Here is a 19,399-nt window from a genome sequence, read left to right as displayed (position 1 = left end):
CTCTTTTGCCATTTTCTAGTTTGGGGGAAAGTTCTATTAAATCTAAGTTGATGAACATTATTCCCCCTGCTAATACCACAAGTCCTGACTTGTAAGGAGGACAAAGCTGAGGTCAGTGCATAAGTATGAGCTGCGGATCTTGTGAAAATACAGATTCTGATTGAGTAGGCTTGGCGTGCAACCTGAGTTTCTGCTTCAGGTGATGCTGATTCTGCTAGTCTGTGGCCCACACTTTGAATAGCAAGGGACTAGGTGATTTCTGGTAATCCTTTCTAATTCTGTTGCAGTTGTTTTGCTTGAAAAACTTTCTACCTTTTGGAAGTATTCACTTATAAATCACTTATAGTTTAATCTATATAGTTTCAGGTGATAACAAAATAGGACATTTCAAGGCAATGAATTAAAAAGGTAAGTAACAATATTAAATATAACCCAGAATTTTCTCTAAGGCAATAAACATTTTCAAAGTAAGTGACAAGTGTGAGGCTTGAATTTTTAAGCATGCACTTAAAATCTAGTGGACAAGCCATTGTTGAGTGAAGATTCAGGCCTCGTCTCTCTTATTGGAAGGTGAATGTGAGCTAGATCAGTAGATATCAAAGTTTTTGTTTGTGACCCACAGTGAGAAACATATTTGGGGTTACGATCTTGCACATAAATAAAAGTTCCACAAATAAAACAATATTAATATGTACTCAGATAACATTCATTCTATAGCAATCTTTTTTTTTTTTGAGATGGAGTTTCACTTTTATTGCCCAGGCTGGAGTGCAATTGTGCGATCTCGGCTCACTGCAACCTCTGCCTTCCAGGTTCAAGCAATTCTCCTGCCTCAGTCCTCTGAGTAGCTGGGATTACAGGCATGCGCCACCACGCCTGGCTTACTTTGTATTTTTAGTAGAGATGGGGTGTCTCCATGTTGGTCAGGCTGGTCTCGAACTTCTGATCTCAGATGATTTGCCCGCCTCGGCCTCCCTCTCAAAGTGCTGGGATTATAGGCATGAGCCGCCGCACCTAGTCTGCAATCTATTTTTTAAAATGCTTTTCACAAGCGCATGGTGGCCTGCAGCTCGCAAAATTGGAACTGGATGACCTTTTCAGCCTTCGTCTTTAAAAAAAAAAATCACTGTTCATTGGCAAAATGTGATAAAATTGTATTGCATTTAGGTTCCTAAAGCATTCATTTGTCTTTTTTTTTTTTTTTTCGGAGATGGAGTCTTGCTCTGTTGCCCAGGCTGGAGTGCATTGGCACGATCTCAGCTCACTGTAAGCTCTGCCTCCTGGGTTCAAGCAATTCTCCTGCCTCAGCCTCCCAAGTAGCTGGGACCACAGGTGCATGATGCCATGCTAGGCTAATTTTTTGTATTTTAGTAGAGACGGGGTTTCACCATGTTGCCCAGGCTGGTCTCAAACTCCTGAGCTCAGGAAAACCACCCACCTCGGCCTCTCAAAATGCTAGGATTACAGGTGTTTCTATTGTGTGAAATGGAATATTGGAAAGTGGGATTCCAGGGTAGGCTGGATGGCAGAAAAGACCTGCTTGCTATGTCTTCCAGGAGCACTTTTTATTATAGCTACCACTTGTTTTCCCCCTAATCTACAATATAACTACATGTTTGACTTCTGGAATTTTATAAAGGCAGGCTGGAGTATTTTTCCCTCAAAACTACTTAACCCTCACTTAAGCAGGCAGTAGAGCAGCATGGGTAAGAGCATGAACTGATGGCAGGCTGTCTGGTCAGCATCCTGGCCATCCCACGTACTAGGTGTAGAATTTTAGTCTACTTACTTAACCTTACGTGCCTCACTTCCCTCATCTGTGAAATGGGAACAGTAATACTAGTTGAGTATCCCTTTTCCAAAATGCTTGGGATGAGAGTATTTAGAATTTCAGATTTTTTTTTTTTTTTTTGATTTTGGAATATTTGCATAGACATAATGAGATATCTTGGGGATGGGACCCAGGTCTAAACATAAAATTATGATTCATATATACCTCGTACACATAGCTTGAAGGTCATTTTATACAACATTTTAAATAATTTCGTACATTAAACAAAGTTTGTGTACACAAGGTCAAGGGTGAAATTTTCTACTTGTGGTGTTGTACCAGTGCTCAAAACTTTTGGATTTTTGAATTAGGGATGGTCAGCCTATAGTTCCTACCTAACAGAACTGACGTGAAGATTGAATGAGTTAACATCGTAGACAAGCACAATAGGAATGTTATTAGCTACTGTTAGCTAGGCTTAAATTACAATGTAAAGTTTGAGCCTAACTCCAATTTCATGACAAAGTAGAAGAGTAGCAATATAATACGTATTACTTATTAATATAATAATAAGTACTTCTAAACCAGTGTCTTGATATTGAACTATAGTAAATATTAAGTCCAATAAAAGTGCTTTTGGTAATCCCAAATGCAATTTTCCCTCAGTCCTGATTCAAACAGGCCTGCAATAACTTAGTTATCCAACTGATTAGCATTCTAAAACCATACTGAGGGAAAAACAGTCTACCAGAAATTTACATCTTGTACTAGAAAATGAAGATCCAGTAATGTCACATTTCTGTGGGAATGTAACAATCAGGGCTTTTGTGGTTTAAATGGAAGGATGCAGGCTCCATTCTGTGTAACACCAAAGAAAGTATGACATGTTTGAGAAATTTGTATTTTTTTGCATGATGGTCTTCCTTTCTTTGTTGTTACTCATTTTGGGGGTGGAGGGAGGTCAGTGGAAAGTGCTTATAGAAGTTTAGAAAAAGATAGATTCAGCTGCTAAAGGAAGGAAATATGGTATCCATTTTTTCAAATGTTCTACCTATTAAATTGTGAAAATAATAGTATAGATACCCTTTCAAAGTTCTAAATTGGTTAACTTTCCCCCAAAACACTAACAAGTGAACCTAAACAGCTACAATCTAAACTTTTATAAATATGGTCTAGAACCAAATATTCTACCTGTCATGGGAGTGATTACACCACAGAAGGAAGTGAGAATCAGTCATACTTGCCTTCTTGCTTATGACATGTTGTTGCTGTCTGTGTAGGTAAAAATCTATTACTATAGTTAGTCATCTAAATTGCCATAGGGAACTGGTGTGTGTTCAGTGCCTAACTGCAGCTTAACCACTTCTAAAACTTGAACCATAAAGGCTTCATATGCATGTGGATTTTCATAACGTCAGAATGGGAGTAAGGCACAGAGTATTTAAAATAAAGGTATTTTTCCAAATAAGGTCTAAAAGGAAAACATGAACTCCCTCCTCTCCCTGGTTCCCTACTCCTATTAGTCATAAAGCTTGCCCAAACGCATCCTCTCTTTCCCACCCCTCTGCCCTCCCTGTGTCCTTGCCCAGGACTTCGTTAGCCCACATTTGCATCTCTACAGCCTCCTGCAGGCTGCCTTGAGATCTGAGGCCTTTCCAGCATATCCTTAATACTACTGCTAGACCTAATCTGTTAAAAACATTACTTTGGGCTTGTCATCTTCTCTCTTTATACTCTCATCATTTCCTTGCTTTAACTTTCCCAAGCTTGCAGATGGCCACTTGAGTCCTGGCAGCTCTCCTGATTGCCCCTCATGCATACATACACTGGAACCTTCCCACTGAACTCCTGTATCCAGATGTTCCACCATCACGCTCCAAATCCTGCATGGCAAATGCCATCTTGCTCCTCTCCCCAAGTCAAAGATTTCAGGGCACTGACTTTCATTCAGCCACTCGAGCTAGCAATCTAGAAGTTATCTTTGGCTCTTCCCACGTCCTCAGCAGCACAAACAGTTCATAAGTTCTGGCCCCACTGGGTTGTGCCCATCTGCCTTCCTTACATTCACTTCCTGTGGCTTTTTGCCCACATGAGTAGACTTTGCAATTTAATGCTGTATTTTAAGGACATAGAAAATATAAGAAAGTATATGTATTTATGTTAAAAGATAAGAAATTAAGCTTTCTTAATATTTGCTATAAAGATAGACACTGGGTCCTCAATTTGTCTCTTATGTTTGATGATCACATGTCAAATAGAATACTAGGAAGGATCCTGAGGGCATGGTAGGAGTCCCACTGTCAGTGTATCACTCTGTATTGCTATTTCCTTGCTATGAGTTGTTTTCAATGGGCCTGATTTTGTAAAAGCAAGATTTTAAAATAACAGGCCATGGCCTGGCGCAGTGGCTCACACCTGTAATCCCAGCACTTTGGAAGTCCGAGGCGGGTGGATCACGAGGTCAGGAGATTGAGACCATCTTGGCTAACACGGTGAAACCCCGTCTCTACTAAAAATAAATAAATAAATAAATAAATAAATAGCCGGGCATGGTGGTGGGTGCCTGTAGTCCCAGCTACTCCAGAGGCTGAGGCAGGAGAATGGCATGAACCCAGGAGGCGGAGCTTGCAGTGAGTCAAGATTCCGCCACTGCGCTCCAGCCTGGGCGATAGCGGGAGACTCCATCTCAAATAATAATAATAATAAAATAATAATAAATAAATAAATAAAATAAATTAACAGGCCATCACTAAAATGGCCAGGCAAACCTTTTCTTACCACCAGGAGTTTTCTGACTTTTTTCTTGGCAAAGTACTTAAAGATAAGTTACACATATTTTTTATTTCTTTTAGATGAAAGTGTCCCATGGCAGGCGCCTGTAGTCCCAGCTACTCGGGAGGCTGAGGCAGGAGAATGGCGGGAACCCGGGAGGCGGAGCTTGCAGTGAGCCGAGATAGCGCCACCGCACTCCAGCCTGGTGGACAGAGCGAGACTCCATCTCAAAAAAAAAAAAAAAAAAAAAGGGGCAAAAGTTAGATTCCTGGGAAGAAAATTCTGAGACACATTCTGCAGAAGGATTATTAGGGCTCATCCTTGGTTTCAACACCCATAGAAGGAAGGGGGAAGAAGGAATCGAACAGAGGAGAGACAGAAGTCGAGATGTATTTCAGGCCAGGACTCTTGACTGAACCCACAGGAGCTTTGGAGCTAGAATGGCCCTTCAGAGTAGTCCTGAGTTGGGCTGAGATGGCCAGTTCTTTATATTCCTGCATGGGATAGTCACTGGATGTCCACCCCAGGAAGCAGTGTGGCCAAGACAGTCCCTGAAATGCCTGCCAGCACTCCCTATACCTGGAGCAACAAGACCAACATCACAGGGGGATATACTGGGTGATGGATCACAGCATTCATCCCAGAAGATGAGGATACAGAATTGGCTGACTGCTACATTCTAAATGTCAGTGTTCCCCAAAATTCATATGTTGAAACTTAATTCCCCAATGTGATGGCATTAGGAAAGGGGGCCTTTGGGAGGGGCTATAGGTCATGAGTGGGATTAGTGTCCAGAGAGCTGCCTTGCCCTTCCACCATGTGAGGACATAGTGAGAAGGTACCATCTATGAACGAGGAAGTGGGCAGACACCCACTCTTCTGGCAACTTAATCTTGAATTTCCCAGCATCCAGAACGCTGAGAAATCAGTTTCTGTTGATTATAAGCTACCCAGTCTATAGCATTTTGTTAAAGCAGCTGAAACTAAACTAAGACAGTGACGTTTTCTGCAACAAAAAGATAGAATGAGTCTCTATAGCATACCATGTAACAAATGTTTTGGAAAATAACCTCATTTCATATGTTTCCTCAAGCTAAAAAGAATATCATAACAACAAATGAGAAAATAGTTGGTTTAGAAATATTGCACCCTATGGAGAGAGTATTTTGGATTTGGTTTTTTTGTTTTGTTTTTAACTTTTGTTTTAGGTTTGGGGGCACATATGCAGGCTGGTTATATAGGTAAACTCATGTCACAGGGATTTGTTGTACAGATAATTTCATCACCCAGGTACTAAGCCTAGTACCCAATAGTTGCTCTTTTTCCTCCTCTCCCTCCTCCCACCCTCCACCCTCAAATAGGCCCCAGTTTGTGTTGTTCCCTTCATTATGTTCATGAAGTTGAGAGAGTGTTTTGAAAAAGAATGTTGGAAAGCATTTCCACTGTTAGATGATTTTAAGTCAAAAAGTTATATAACAGTGTCACCTATCTGCATACAAGCATGGGCAAAGAATTGTTTCATATGTTTAAAACTTTTCTAGATCCTTTTGTGGTTCATAAGCTTGATGATTGAGTTTTCACGTCCACATGTGAGATGTGCCTCCCTTGAGCCTTGTTACAACATTGGCACATTCCCTGCCTGATGTGAACAATAAAAACAAAAAATAAAAATTTGCTAAACAGAGTTTCTGTGGATTTCTAACTTATTTATAAAACAATAAAATGTAACATATTCCATTTAGTGTTCAAGAACAACTAAGTAACAGTAAAGATGGAAATTTGCTAGCTGAATTTCAAGAAAAATATTTGTATAGTAAGTAGATGAGATAGAAAAAAATGTGTGTCATAATTCAAAAGTCAGTCAGAAGCCTGGGTAACATAGTGAGACTCTGTCTCCACAAAAATTAAAAATTAAAAAAATTAGCCAGGACTACAGACGTGGGAGGTTGAGGCGGGAGGATAGCCTGAGTCCAGGAGTTTGGGGCCACAGTGAGCCATGATCACACCACTGCACTCCAGTCTGGGCAACAGAGTGAGACCCTGTCTAAAAAAAGAAAAAACAAAAGTCAGTCAGAGGGGCAGTGTTTTCATTTGGAATTCTTCATTTTTTTGAGGTATTAAAGAAAAATGATTTCTTACCACACTGCTGACACAAATGTGGGTGTGTGTGTCACAAGAACCAATTCTCTAACCCTCTATACAACAACTGAGTGTCCTACAATTCATTTCCTTTTGTTTTTTTTCCTTTTGAGATGGAGTCTCAATCTGTGGCCCAGGCTGGAGTGCAGTGGCACGATCTCAGTTCACTGCAACCTCTGCCTCCCAGGTTCAGGTGATTCCCCTGCCTCAGCCTCCCGAGTAGCTGGGATTACAGGCGCCCACCACCATGCCCACCATGCCCAGTTAATTTTGTGTTTTTAGTAGAGACGGGGTTTTTCTACGTTGGCCAGGCTGGTCTCGAATTCCTGACCTCAGGTGATTCTCCTGCCTTGGCCTCCCAAAGTGCTGGGATTACAGGTGTGAGCCACCACACCCAGCCCTGCAATTCATTTCTGACACTAACTACCCAGAGTTAGTGCAGCCCCCATGGGTTATGGGTCCATTCCACAAGACTGCCCCACTTTGGATTCCAGTGCCAGATCTGGGCCTACTGTATGTGTGAGCAATCAGCTATAAATCTGTACAGCAGGGCTGTCCACCATCCTCTCCTCACACTCCATAAGTTGTTAGAACTGCTCACAGAACTCAGGGAAACATGTTACCTTCATTGACTGGTTTATTATAAAGAATATGATAGAGGATACAAATGAACAGCCAGATGAAGAGGTACATAGAGCGAGGTCCCCAGCACAGGAGCTTCTGTCCCCATGAAGTTGAGATGTGCCAACCTCCCAGCACGTGGTTGTACTCACCAACCCAGAAGCTTTCTGAACCTAGTAGTTTAGGGATTTAGTGGAGGCTTCTTCATGGAAGCATGACTGATTATTAACTCAGTCGCTAGTCCCTCCCTCTTCCCCAGAGGATGCCGGGTGGAGCTGAAAGTTCCAAGCTTCTAACCATGGCTTGGTCTTTCTGGTGACCAGCTCCATTCAGAAGCCCACCAAGAGTTGCCTGGCTAGGACAAAATACATTCCCATCGCCTTTTGGACATCCCAATAATTTCCAAAGGATGTGGGATCTCTGTCTCAGGAACCAGAGCATATTAGTCCATTTTCACATTGCTATAAAGAAATACCTGAGACTGGGTAATTTAGAAAGGAGGTTTAGTTGGCTCACAGTTCTGCAGGCTGTACAGGAAGTATAGTGGCTTCTGCTCTTGGGGAGGCCTCAGGAAGCTTCCAATTATTGCGCAAGACAAAGGGGTAGTAAGACATCTCACATGCCTGGAGCAGGAGCAAGAGAGCGGGGAGATGCCACACACTTTTAAACAACCAGATCTTGAGAGGACTTACTATTGTGAGAACAGGACTAAGAGGATGGTGCTAAACCATTCATGAGAAATCTACCCCCATGATCCAGTCACCTCCCACCAGGCCCCACCCCAAACACTAGGGATTACAATTCCCCATGAGATTTGGGTGGGGACACATCCAAACCATATCACAGAGTTGAAGACCAAATATTAAAATAAAAGATGCTCCTAGTACTCCTATTGCTTGGGAAACTACAAGAGTTTTAGGGGCTCTGTGTCAAGAACTAGAGACAGAGACCAAATATATATTTCTTATTATGTCATAGATTTTTTAAAATTATGACAAATATCAAAATTAAGTATTATAAAGTGAATATAGGTCATTGAACTGCTAAACCTCAAAGTATTAATCATTTTCAAAAGATTTTTTTAAGTAATGAAGACTATTTGGTGATTGTTACTGATTGAATTATGTCTCACAAAAAGTTAAGTTGAAATCCTTATCCTCAGTTCCTATTTGGAAATAGGGTCATTGCAGATATAATTAGTTAAATTAAGATGAAGTCATAAGGGTTTTTTTTTTTTTCTTTTTTGAGACAGTTTTGCTCCTGTTTCCCAGGGTGGAGTGCAATGGCGTGATCTCAGCTCACTGCACCCTCCGCCTCCCCGATTCAAGCAATACTCCTGCCTCAGCCTCCCAAGTAGCTGGAATTACAAGCAGCCACCAACACGCCCGGCTAATTTTTGTATTTTTGGCAGAGACGGCGTTTCACCACGTTGGCCAGGCTGGTCTTGAACTCCTGACCTCAGGTGATCCATTCCCCTCGGCCTCCCAAAGTGCTGGGACTACAGGTGTGAGGTACTGTGCCCGGCTGGTAGGCCCTTATATGGCTGGTGTCCCTACAACAAGAGGAGAGAGCAGTTACACATAGAGGAGAGGACCAGGTAAGGAGGAGCCAAAGACTACATTTATGTTGCCACTAGCCAGGGAACACGTGGGGCTACCCAGTGTTGGTGGAGGCAAGGAAGGATCCTCTCCTAGAGCCTTCAGAGGATCCATGGCCCTCCTAGAAGCTTGATTTTGGACTTCTAGCCTCCACAAGAGTGACAGAAAAACTCCTGTTGTTTTAAGCTACCCAGTTTGTGGTTCTTTGTACTTTGTGGTTCCAGCAAACTAACACAGTGATATTAAAATTTTCTCTACTATTAAAATAAAGTTTTAGGTGGGGGAGATATCTCCTTCACCAAATGCAGCGCATTTGTGTGTTTTTAACGTTCAGAGAATTCTACCTTTTGAGGTTCTTGAGATGACTTGCAAATTAACTGAAGTTTTAAAGTAAACTGTTTTTTCCATTGTAAATATTTCTAAAAATACTACCCATTGGAAATTAGAAAAGTAGAGTACTTTTCTGAATCCAGTCCTACTTTTATTTTACACAGTATTTCACAGCTGTGATCTCTGGAGCAAAAGCCAACAGGAAAAAATAGTTTGTACGAGTATCATGAAGTATGTCTTTGGGCTTTCGTAAATAATTTTAACTCAAAACTGCTTCTTGCAATACAAAAATAAAATTTAAAAAACTTCAATATTTTATTCATATTCATCTCATCCTCTAGCATTTCTTTTTCTGTACATTCCATAATATAAAGTAACAAGTGTGATAATTTGTAAACAAATGTGTATTAAACGTGTGTGCTCAAAATTTTTGTTTAAACTTAAGAATGGCACACAATAAAAAAATACTTGAGTATGTGCTGGAAATTGTGATTGAAAAGGTGTTTGCAGAAATCATTTGAGGTCTGGGACGATGAGCTTCTTTCTTTGTTTCTGCCAGGTCTTAAGGCTATACTAATCCAGGATTCCCCTAATCCAATTTCAGAAATTGAACTTTTCTGGGTCAGCCCGATCAGTCAAAGCCAACCAGGCTTCAGGTTTATTTTCAGTTGCCCCTTTATTCCTGTGGTGAGGCCGTTTGGGGTCTGAGCCCTCTGTGCCTGGGATTATCTAGAGCCCCAGTCCCACAACTCCAGCTGTGCCCTTGTCAACCCAGAGTTGTGGAAAGCACTGCTCAGCCTTCTCTTAGGACCTTTGAATGCCCTCCCTGGGTAAAAGAACCTCCAAATGCCTGGTTCTTGTTAAAGATTTTCTATTTCTATCTTCTCCCCAACCTTGGCCCACTTATTTCTCATTGTCTCATTAGCTATTTGATTTTTTTTTTTTTGAGATGGAGTTTCACTCTTGTTGCCCAGGCTGGAGTGCAATGATACGATCTCGCCTCACTACAAACTCCGCCTCCCGGGTTCAAGCAATTCTCCAGCCTCAGCCTCCTGAGTAGCTGGGATTACAGGCACCTGCCACCACGCCTGGCTAATTTTTTGTATTTTTAGTAGAGATGGGGTTTCTCCATGTTTGCTAGGCTGGTCTGAAACTCCCGGCCTTAGGTGATCCACCTGCATCAGCCTCCCAAAATGCTGGGATTACAGGCGTGAGCCACCACGCCCAGCCGATGTTTGTAAAAAGACTTTTGTTTTAATTCCGACTTTTTAGTTAGATTCAGCTAGAGGATTGGCCCAATTTATTTAGTCTATGATTACCAAAAGCATAACCAAAAACACTTAGAGACCACTGTCTTAGACTATGTCAGCAATCTCTTAATGAATCTGCAATCTTTTCTTACCCCTGATCTCTCCTCCACTTTGCTGCCAGATCAGTATTTTTAAAACAACGTTCCCATCAAGTCTTTTTGACTTGAGAGTCATCAGTGACTCTCACTGTGTAGTGACCATGTATTATAACAATTTGGTGAAACTGGAATTTCCCAGTATTTACTTTCCTTTATGTTTCTGGATCAGCGTTGGCCAATGAAGACATATTGGATGATATTTGAGAGGTTGAAATGAAGCAGCTGGCATTTTTTTTAATGCTTTAGTGACTGGTGAAGGACAGGCATATTGTCACTGCTCTGCAGCTAGCTCACCTCATAGGCATGAGAAAGCACCCCAAACCACAGTTCCCCTATGTACTGTGTTGAGCAGTGTTGTCCTGTCAAAATTCACATTGACCAGTAATGTCAGAATGTGACCTTATTTGGTAATAGGGTCTTTGCAACTGCAATGAGTTTTATTAAGATTAGGTCCTATTGGATTACGGTAGGCCCTAAATCCCATACTAGTGTCCTTATAAGAAGGCCATGTGAAGACACAGCAACACAGACACGCAGGGAAGAATGCTGTGTGATGGTAGAGGCAGAGATTGGAGTGATGCAGCTTGGCCAAGGAAGGCCAAGGATTGCCACAGCCAAGAGAAGCTGGAAAGGACTCTCCCTTAGAGCCCTCAGAGGGAGCATGGCCCGGCCAATACCTTGCTTTTGGAGTCCCAGCCTTATGAACCGTGAGAGACTAACTTTCTGTGGTCGAACCCACCGCATTTCTCTGGTACTTTGCTATGGCAGCCCTAGGAAACGAATAGACTCCAGCTCCTGCCAGACCTCTCCCATCAGTTTCTTCAACTCCTGGACTGAGTGCGTGCTCAGTTCCATAGTGAAGGGCACAAGCTTCCTCTACACAATATCTACGGCATCAAGGTTGGAAGTGGGGAGAGGAGGGTGTTGGTTCCAGTTAGTCTTTGCAGGGTCTGATTGTCTTCGTTGGTCCTAGTTTGCCCTTGCAGTTTCCAGTTCACTCTTGCCCTTGCTGACATCCAACTTTCCTTCCCAACTGCTGTTTTAGCAACTGTAGGCTCAACGGTAGACATGGAAACAACAGCCTGTTTGGGCTGTCCTGTCAGCTCCCACAAATGCCTGAGACTTAACTCCTACAATAAATCTTGTATTCCATGCCCCTTTCAGTGGTTCTGGCTTTCTGATCAAATTCTGACAGACTCTTTTCCAAATCAAGTAAAAATGAATTTAATGAAACCAGTCCTGCTACCCAGTTCCTTCCCTTATATTAAAATAAATTAGGGCCCGGTGTGGTGACTCACACCTGTAATCCCAGCACTTTGGGAAGCTGAGGCGGACGGGTCACTTGAGGTCAGAAGTTATAGAGACCAGCCTAACTAGCATGGTGAAACCACATCTCTATGAAAACATACAAAAATTAGCTGGGTGTGATGGTGTGCACCTATAGTCCCAGTTACTTAGGAGTCTGAGGCAGGAGAATCTTGAACCTGGGAGGCAGAGGTTGCAGTGAGCCAAGATCGCACCACTATACTCCAGCCTAGGTGACAGAGCGAGACTCTGTCTCAAAAAAATAGTAAAAATATACAAATTAGGTTATTAAGATATTAATGGCATTTATTGACGACATCCTAAGTGCAGGGTGGCACTGTGCTAGGTAAGCTCTTTCTATGTAGTGTCTCATTACATTCTCAAAATGATTCCATGGAGAAGGCACTACAGTTCCCCCTTGAACAACGCAGGGTGGGGGTAGGGATGCTAAACCCCCCCAGGCAGTCAAAAACGTGTATATTAACTTTTGACTTCCCAAAAACTTAACTACTAATATTGTCTACGAATGACTAGAAGCCTTACAAATAACATATACAGTCAATTAACATGTATTTTGTATGTTATTTGTATTATATGCTATTATGTTATTTACACAAAAAAGTAAGCTAGAGAAAAGAAAATGTTATTAAGAAAACCATGCTGGGCGCGGTGGCTCCCGCCTGTAATCCCAGCACTTTGGGAGGCTGAGGCAGATAGATCATGAGGTCAGGAGACCGAGACCATCCTGGCCAACATGGTGAAACCCCGTCTCTACTAAAAATACAACAATTAGTTAGGTGTGGTGGCGCGTGCCTGTAATCCCAGCTACTTGGGAGACTGAGGCAGGAGAATCACTTGAACTTGGGAGTTGGAGGTTGCAGTGAGCCGGCCGAGATCGTACCACTGCACTCCAGCCTGGGTGACAGAGTGAGACTCTGTCTCAAAAAAAATAAAAATAAAAATAATAAAATCATAAGGACTAGAAAATATATTTACTATTCATTAAGTGGAAGTGGATCATCATAAAGGTCTTCATCCTTGCAGTCCATACATTGAACAGGCTGAGGAAGAGGAAGAGGAGGGGTTGGTTCTGCTGTCTTAGCAATGATAGAGGTAGAAGAAAACCCTTATGTAAGTGAAATTGTGCAGTTCAAACCTATGTTGTTTGAAGGTCAACTGTATTATTATTAGTAATGATAAATTTATTGTTACTGTATTAAACATTAGTAAGAGGCTTAGACAGATGAAGTGATTCAAGTAAGTTAGTTAGAATTCAAAGCCAGAGCTGAACTGCAGAGCAGGAGCTTAACCACCATAGTCTCCCTCTACTCCAAATTTTTCAGAACTGAAAGGAACTGTTATCTTTTCCATGGAATCTTAGGCATCCTAACCATCCCGCTCACAAATGTACTCATGACCTCAAGAATCTGCTCATGGTTTTTCCCTCAGTCTTTCCTTTTCCCCAGATCTTTTCCTGTCTGTGGTACAATGGAAACAAAATTTTAAGTCATACTGACCTGGGTTTGGATGTCAGTTCAATTCATTACCTACTACAAATTTTTTTAGAGTTACTAAGCCTCAATCACATCTGAAAAATCCTGTATTATACATGTAAAGTAATATTTAAAATAGTTGGCCAGGCATGGTGGCTCACACCTGTAATCCCAGGTCTTTGGGAGGCCGAGGCAGGTGGATCACCTGAGGTCAGGAGTTCAAGACCAGCCTGGCTAACATAGCGAAACCCCATCTCTACTAAAAATACAAAAATTAGCTGGGCTTGGTGGCACACGCCTATAGTCCCAGCTACTTGGGAGGCTGAGGCAGGAGAATCGCTTGAACCTGGGAGGCAGAGGTTGCAGTCAGCCGAGATCGTGCCACTGTACTCCAGCCTGGGTGACAGAGTGAGACTCCATCTAAAAAAAAAAAAGAAAAAAAAAGTCATACATATACATGTCTGGTTCCCTCTTACTAGACTGGATTTTCGTCTTTTATAAACTATAACCCATAGTAAGAATATATTTTGCATTGCAACTCAGTTCACACACACACTCCACTAATACACACACCCACATACATAAATAACTGAAATAAAAGTTCCATGAATAGTATTTGCCCTTACTACTTGTGATACACATTTATGGCTTCTATTCTAGTCCTTAAAGTACTGGTCATGACGCTCACTGAATTAATTTCACGATACACAGATGGGTCAACATTGAAAAATAGTGAGCCAGGCTGGGCTATTTTATATCAGGGACCATATTTATTTTTGTACTGCTACTAGCAAACACAGTGCGTGGCACAAAGTAGGTGTAGGTGTTTGGTAAATACTTGGTGTAGGACTGGCTTTTCCATGAGGGCAGGAATCTTGTCTTACCTTGTATTCACCCCGCATTTAGCATATTCTTCCCACAATATTTACTGATCAAATGGCTAAAATTTGCAAGGCTTTAGAGATCAAACATTTGGATCAAAATCTGACAAGCACCTACTATGTGATAACACATAAATGCTGAGTCCATAGCTCCTCTCTCTCTGTTTTAATAACAATCTAATGAGACATGGCTCATTCTCTTAATTATCTTAAAATAAGTATAGGATTGCTGAGAGAAAACAATACTGCTGCTCAACTGAGAAATTAAAACAAGAAGTAAGACATTTGGAGGCGAAAATATTACCTTTAGTAATAAGGTTACGTCAGAGAACAAAAAATAACGTGCAAGCCAGTCAGACCTGTTGACTGGACCTAAGTTGAAGCAACTAGTGTGGACCTCCTTTTGCTGCTGGCCTATGTGGATATAAGGCATAAGCAGCTCAGATTCAAGAGGAATGTGGGAGAAGCCGAGCTCTGCAAACCCAGTTTTTCCTAAAGGCACCAGTTAAGTAAATCACTCCTCCCCTGACCAGGGACAGAGGGGATAAAAGAGCACAGAGAGACCAGACATATTGTAATTACAACACCTAAGCTGCCTCCCTCATGGAAGGAAATAGCAGAGGAGGAGAGGTGTTCCCCCACGAAGAATCAGATATGGGAAAGAAGACATATGTACATATTTGTATTTACATGTGTGTATTTATACTGCTATGGTTTGAATGTTGGTGTCCCCCCAAAATTCTTATGTTGGAACCCAATGCCTAATGTGATACTATTAAGAAGTGGGGCTTGTGGGAAATGATTAGGTCATGAGGGCTCCACCCTCTTCAATGAGATTAGTGCCCTTGTAAAAGAAGCTCAAGGACTGGGTGTGGTGGCTCACGCCTATAATCCTACGCTTCGGGAGGTTGACGCCGGCGGATCACTTGAGCCTGGGAGTTTGAGGCCAGCCTAGGCAACATGGTGGAACCCCATCTCTACAAAAAATACAAAAAATTAGCCAGGAGAGTGGTGGCATATGCCTATAGACCCAGCTACTCTAAAGGCTGAGGTGGGAGGATCAGCTGAGCCCAGGGATGTCGAGGCTGCAGTGAGCCATGATCGTGCCACTGCACTCTAGCCTGGGTGGCAGAGTGATACCTTGTCTCAGAAAAAAACGAAAACAAAAACAAAAAAGCAAACCCAAAAAGCTTGAGTGAACTCCCTTGCCTCTTCCACCTTGTAGGGACACAGCAAGAGGTGCCATCTATGAAGCAGCGAGCCCTCACCAGACATTGAATCTGCTGGCACTTTGATCTTGGACTTCTTAGCCTCCAAAACTGTACGCAATAAATGTCTGTTATATATAAACTACCCAATCTAAGGTATTTTGTTATAGCAGCCTGAAGTAAGACATATATAAACATATATATATATATTTGAATTGCTAAACATGAAACAATGCAAGGGCTATCACAAGGCGGGCACACAATTGCTAAATGTAATTTACACTGGTGTTTCTCAAGTCTGTTCATCAAAACATGGAGAACATTAAAAAAATGACAGCTCCTCTATACCTCCTTCCCTGCCTTCAGTATTCCTGGTATGAAACTTAGGACATTTTTTTTCTTTTTTTGAGACCGAGTCTTGCTCTGTCTCCCAGGCTGGAGTGCCGTGGCATGATCTTGGCTCACTGCAACCTCCATCTGCCGGGTTCCACAAATTCTCCCTCCTCAGCCTCCCAAATAGCTGGGATTACAGGCACATGCCACCACGCCTGGCTGAATTTTTTTGCATTTTCAGTAGAGATGAGGTTTCACCTTGTGGTCCAGGCTGGTCTCAAACTCCTGACCTCAAGTGATCCTTCTGCCTTGGCCTCCCAAAGTGCTGGGATTACAGGCGTGAGCCACCGCGCCCGGCCCAAAACCTAGGAATATTTTTAAAGCTCCCTGGGTAATTCCAATGTATAAACAAGACTGATAACTAGGTGTGGTGGCTCATGCCTGTAATTCCATCACTTTGGGAGGCCAACGTGGGCAGATTACTTGAGCACAGGAGTTGGAGACCAGCCTAGGTAATATGGCAAAAACCTATCTCTGCAAAAAATAAAATTAGCAGGGCATAGTGATGCATGCCTGTGGTCCTAGCTACTCAGGAGGCTGAGGTGGGAGGATCACTTGAGCCCAGGAGGTCGAGGCTGCAGTAAGCCATTGGCTTAGAGGAGTTAGACAGACAAGTGAACAGGAGTCAGGAAGATCTTATTGAGGAGGAATGTGGACAGATATTGCAGAAACAGGAGTCAGGCTGTCAGAAAGGAGGGAGCAGAGCGTTTTTTACAGGGATGAGAATAGTAAACGGACTCTGGAAATAGCTGGGCCTATTTTTTTAATTTTATTTTTATTAAAACTGAGTCTCACTCTGTCACCCAGGCTGGAGTGCAGTGGTGTGATCTCGGCTCACTGCAACCTCTGCCTCCTGGGCTCAAGCGATTCTCCTGCCTCAGCCTCCTGAGTAGCTGGGATTACAGGCATCTGCCACCACACCCAGCTATTTTTTGTATTTTTAGTAGAGATGGGGTTTCACCATGTTGGTCAGGCTGGTCTTGAACTCCTGACCTCAAGTGATCTGCCCACCTCGGTCCCCCAAAGTGCTGGGATTACAGATGTGAGCCACCGCACCCAACCAGCTGTGGCAGACAGAGAGAGACTGTCTCAAAAACAAAAATAAAAAACAACCATGATTAGGCCCTACTCCCAGAGATTCTGTTCATTTGGTATGGGGATGAGGTCTAGCTATTCGTAATTTATAAATCTCCCTAGGTGATTTGAAATGTGCATCCAGAGTTGAGAAACATTGACAAGGCTTAGAGCAATGGCCAAGTTTATTTGCTTCTTGTGGCTTTTGCACTAGCTGTTCCCTTTACCTGGTGTGTTCTTCTCTAGGTCTTTCCATGAATCCTTCTTGTCATTCAGGACTCAGATTAAATGTTACTTCCTCAGGAAGACCTTCCCTGATCCCCCACAACAAGCTAAAATAACACACCTACCTTTATCACACTGTCTTGCTTATTTTCATGACTGAATTATTAATAGCAGTCCCTGAGATTTCTCTATTTATGCTTATTGTCTGTTTTTCTCCAACCATCATATAAGCATCTTGAGTAAAGGCACTTTGTCTTATTCACTGCTGTATCCACAGCACTTAGAACAGTGCCTGGCCTCTATAGGTATTCCAATATATGTCAATCAATGATAAAAAGATCCTTTAAAATAAATTGTTTTAGTTCTTCTGATGGCGTTTTTTTTTTTTTTTTTTTTTTTTTTTTTTTTTTTTTTAATCCGGAGCCCCCTGGCCCCCAAGCTGGAGTGCAGTGGCGCGATCTCGGTACACTGCAACCTCGGCCTCCGGAGTTCAAGCGATTCTTCTGCGTCAGCCTCCCGAGTAGATGAAATTACAGGCGCCCACCACTACCCCTGGCTAATTTTTGTATTTTTAGTAGAGACCAGGGTTTCACCAGGTTGGCCAGGCTGGTCTCGATCTCCTGACCTCAGGTCATCTGCCCACCTCGGCCTCCCAAAGTGCTGGGATTACAGGGGTGAGCCACCTCGCCTAGCCCTGACGGCTATTTTCAACTGGTTTTTAATAAAATGTGCTTTACTTATGCAAAATAATTGAACCATCCATGAAAAAAGCACAAACTGATTTTTTGGTAAATATATCTTAATTTCACTGGGTCCATTCTCTTCACAGGAATCTATATTAAATCTGTTGCAAAGCAAGTAATTATCCTTTAATGTATTTTTACATATGGTATCTGTTCCTAATGTTGCTTCTTAGGGAATACAGTTCACATAGTAGGGCAGCTGGGTATGGCAGGATACATTTATTAAATCAAGAGATTGCTGCTTAGAACTTTCGTGTTTGTTTTTGGAGACAGAAGACAGGGATCTGTAATTTCTAGAAGAGTAGAAAGATATCTCAGGAAGCAAGAGAGTCACAGGAAAACGCGAAGGCTCTGATTCCTTCTGAAAGAGGGACACACTTACCCTCTATTCTTCTCGGGGCACCTCTTTAACAAGTGAATGTAATCTGGCGGAAGTGGGGAGTTTTAATTTTAGGTGGAGACAGAATAGTTGAGATTATGAAAGTGTCTTGTTTCATAGAGGTGTAAGCCAGTGCGGCAAAATCTCCAAGCTATGGGTCAGCTGTCGTTTGGGCTCAAGGAAGCAGCTGTCTAACTCACAACTCAGGCAGGCGATTTGAGGGCAGTGCTGCTGTCCTTAAGTCACCCGCGGGCCATTTCTGAAATGCTTTACCTACGAAAAGACAGAAGGTAACATCTGTTGCAAGGGAAAAATGAGGGACCTGAGTGTTTCCTCCAAGTCCCAAATATACAACCTTCGCCCCCGGGAACAGGGCTAGGTGCACGAGCAACCAGTTTTTCAGGCAGCCGCCTCCTCTTTCCTCCCTCGGCGTACTTCATCGATCACCGCTAGAAACAAAACGACTTCGTATGCAGAGTAATGGTTGAAATCTCACTGGCGCCTCAGCAGTACAGGAAGGCAAATCCGCGGCTTCGGAGAAGGCCAGCCCACCTTCTTCCGACTGAGGCGACTTGAGCAAGACCAAAGGCAGAGCGGCCCCAGGATGGAAGCAGCGAAGCCCGAGTGGGCGGTGCTTTCTGGGAGTTGTAGTCCCTGTGAGACAACGCCCTCCCGTCTCCACCAGGCTCTGCACTCCATCTCCCAGCCGCCCCCGCGCCGCGGAGGAGGCGAGCTCGGTGATGAGCTGCCGCAGCTGTAGGGGGCCTGGGCGGAGAAGCCGCTGCAGCCGCGGCCGGGAGGCGCTGACATCTGGCTTCCCTGGGGTCTCAGAGACACTTGGGTGGACAGCGACGAAGGCTTTGTGGCCGCCGTGTGTCCCCGTGCTAACCCTCTGTCCTCCCCACAGGCGCGCGGTGTCCGCCATGGAAGCGCATCCGACCGCCGGGGTCTCTGGGTGCCGCGGCCTCGGCTTCCCGTGGCGATGAGGGATTAGAGGCGCCCTGCGGCCCGCCTGAGTCCAGCGCTCTGGCCACCCGGGCGGGAAAGGGATCGGGCGGG

This window comes from Rhinopithecus bieti, unplaced genomic scaffold (assembly GCF_001698545.2).
Source record: "Rhinopithecus bieti isolate Rb0 unplaced genomic scaffold, ASM169854v2 scaffold_19939, whole genome shotgun sequence".
In the NCBI taxonomy this organism is placed as follows: domain Eukaryota; kingdom Metazoa; phylum Chordata; class Mammalia; order Primates; family Cercopithecidae; genus Rhinopithecus; species Rhinopithecus bieti.
Note: the sequence above shows the minus strand (reverse complement) of the source record.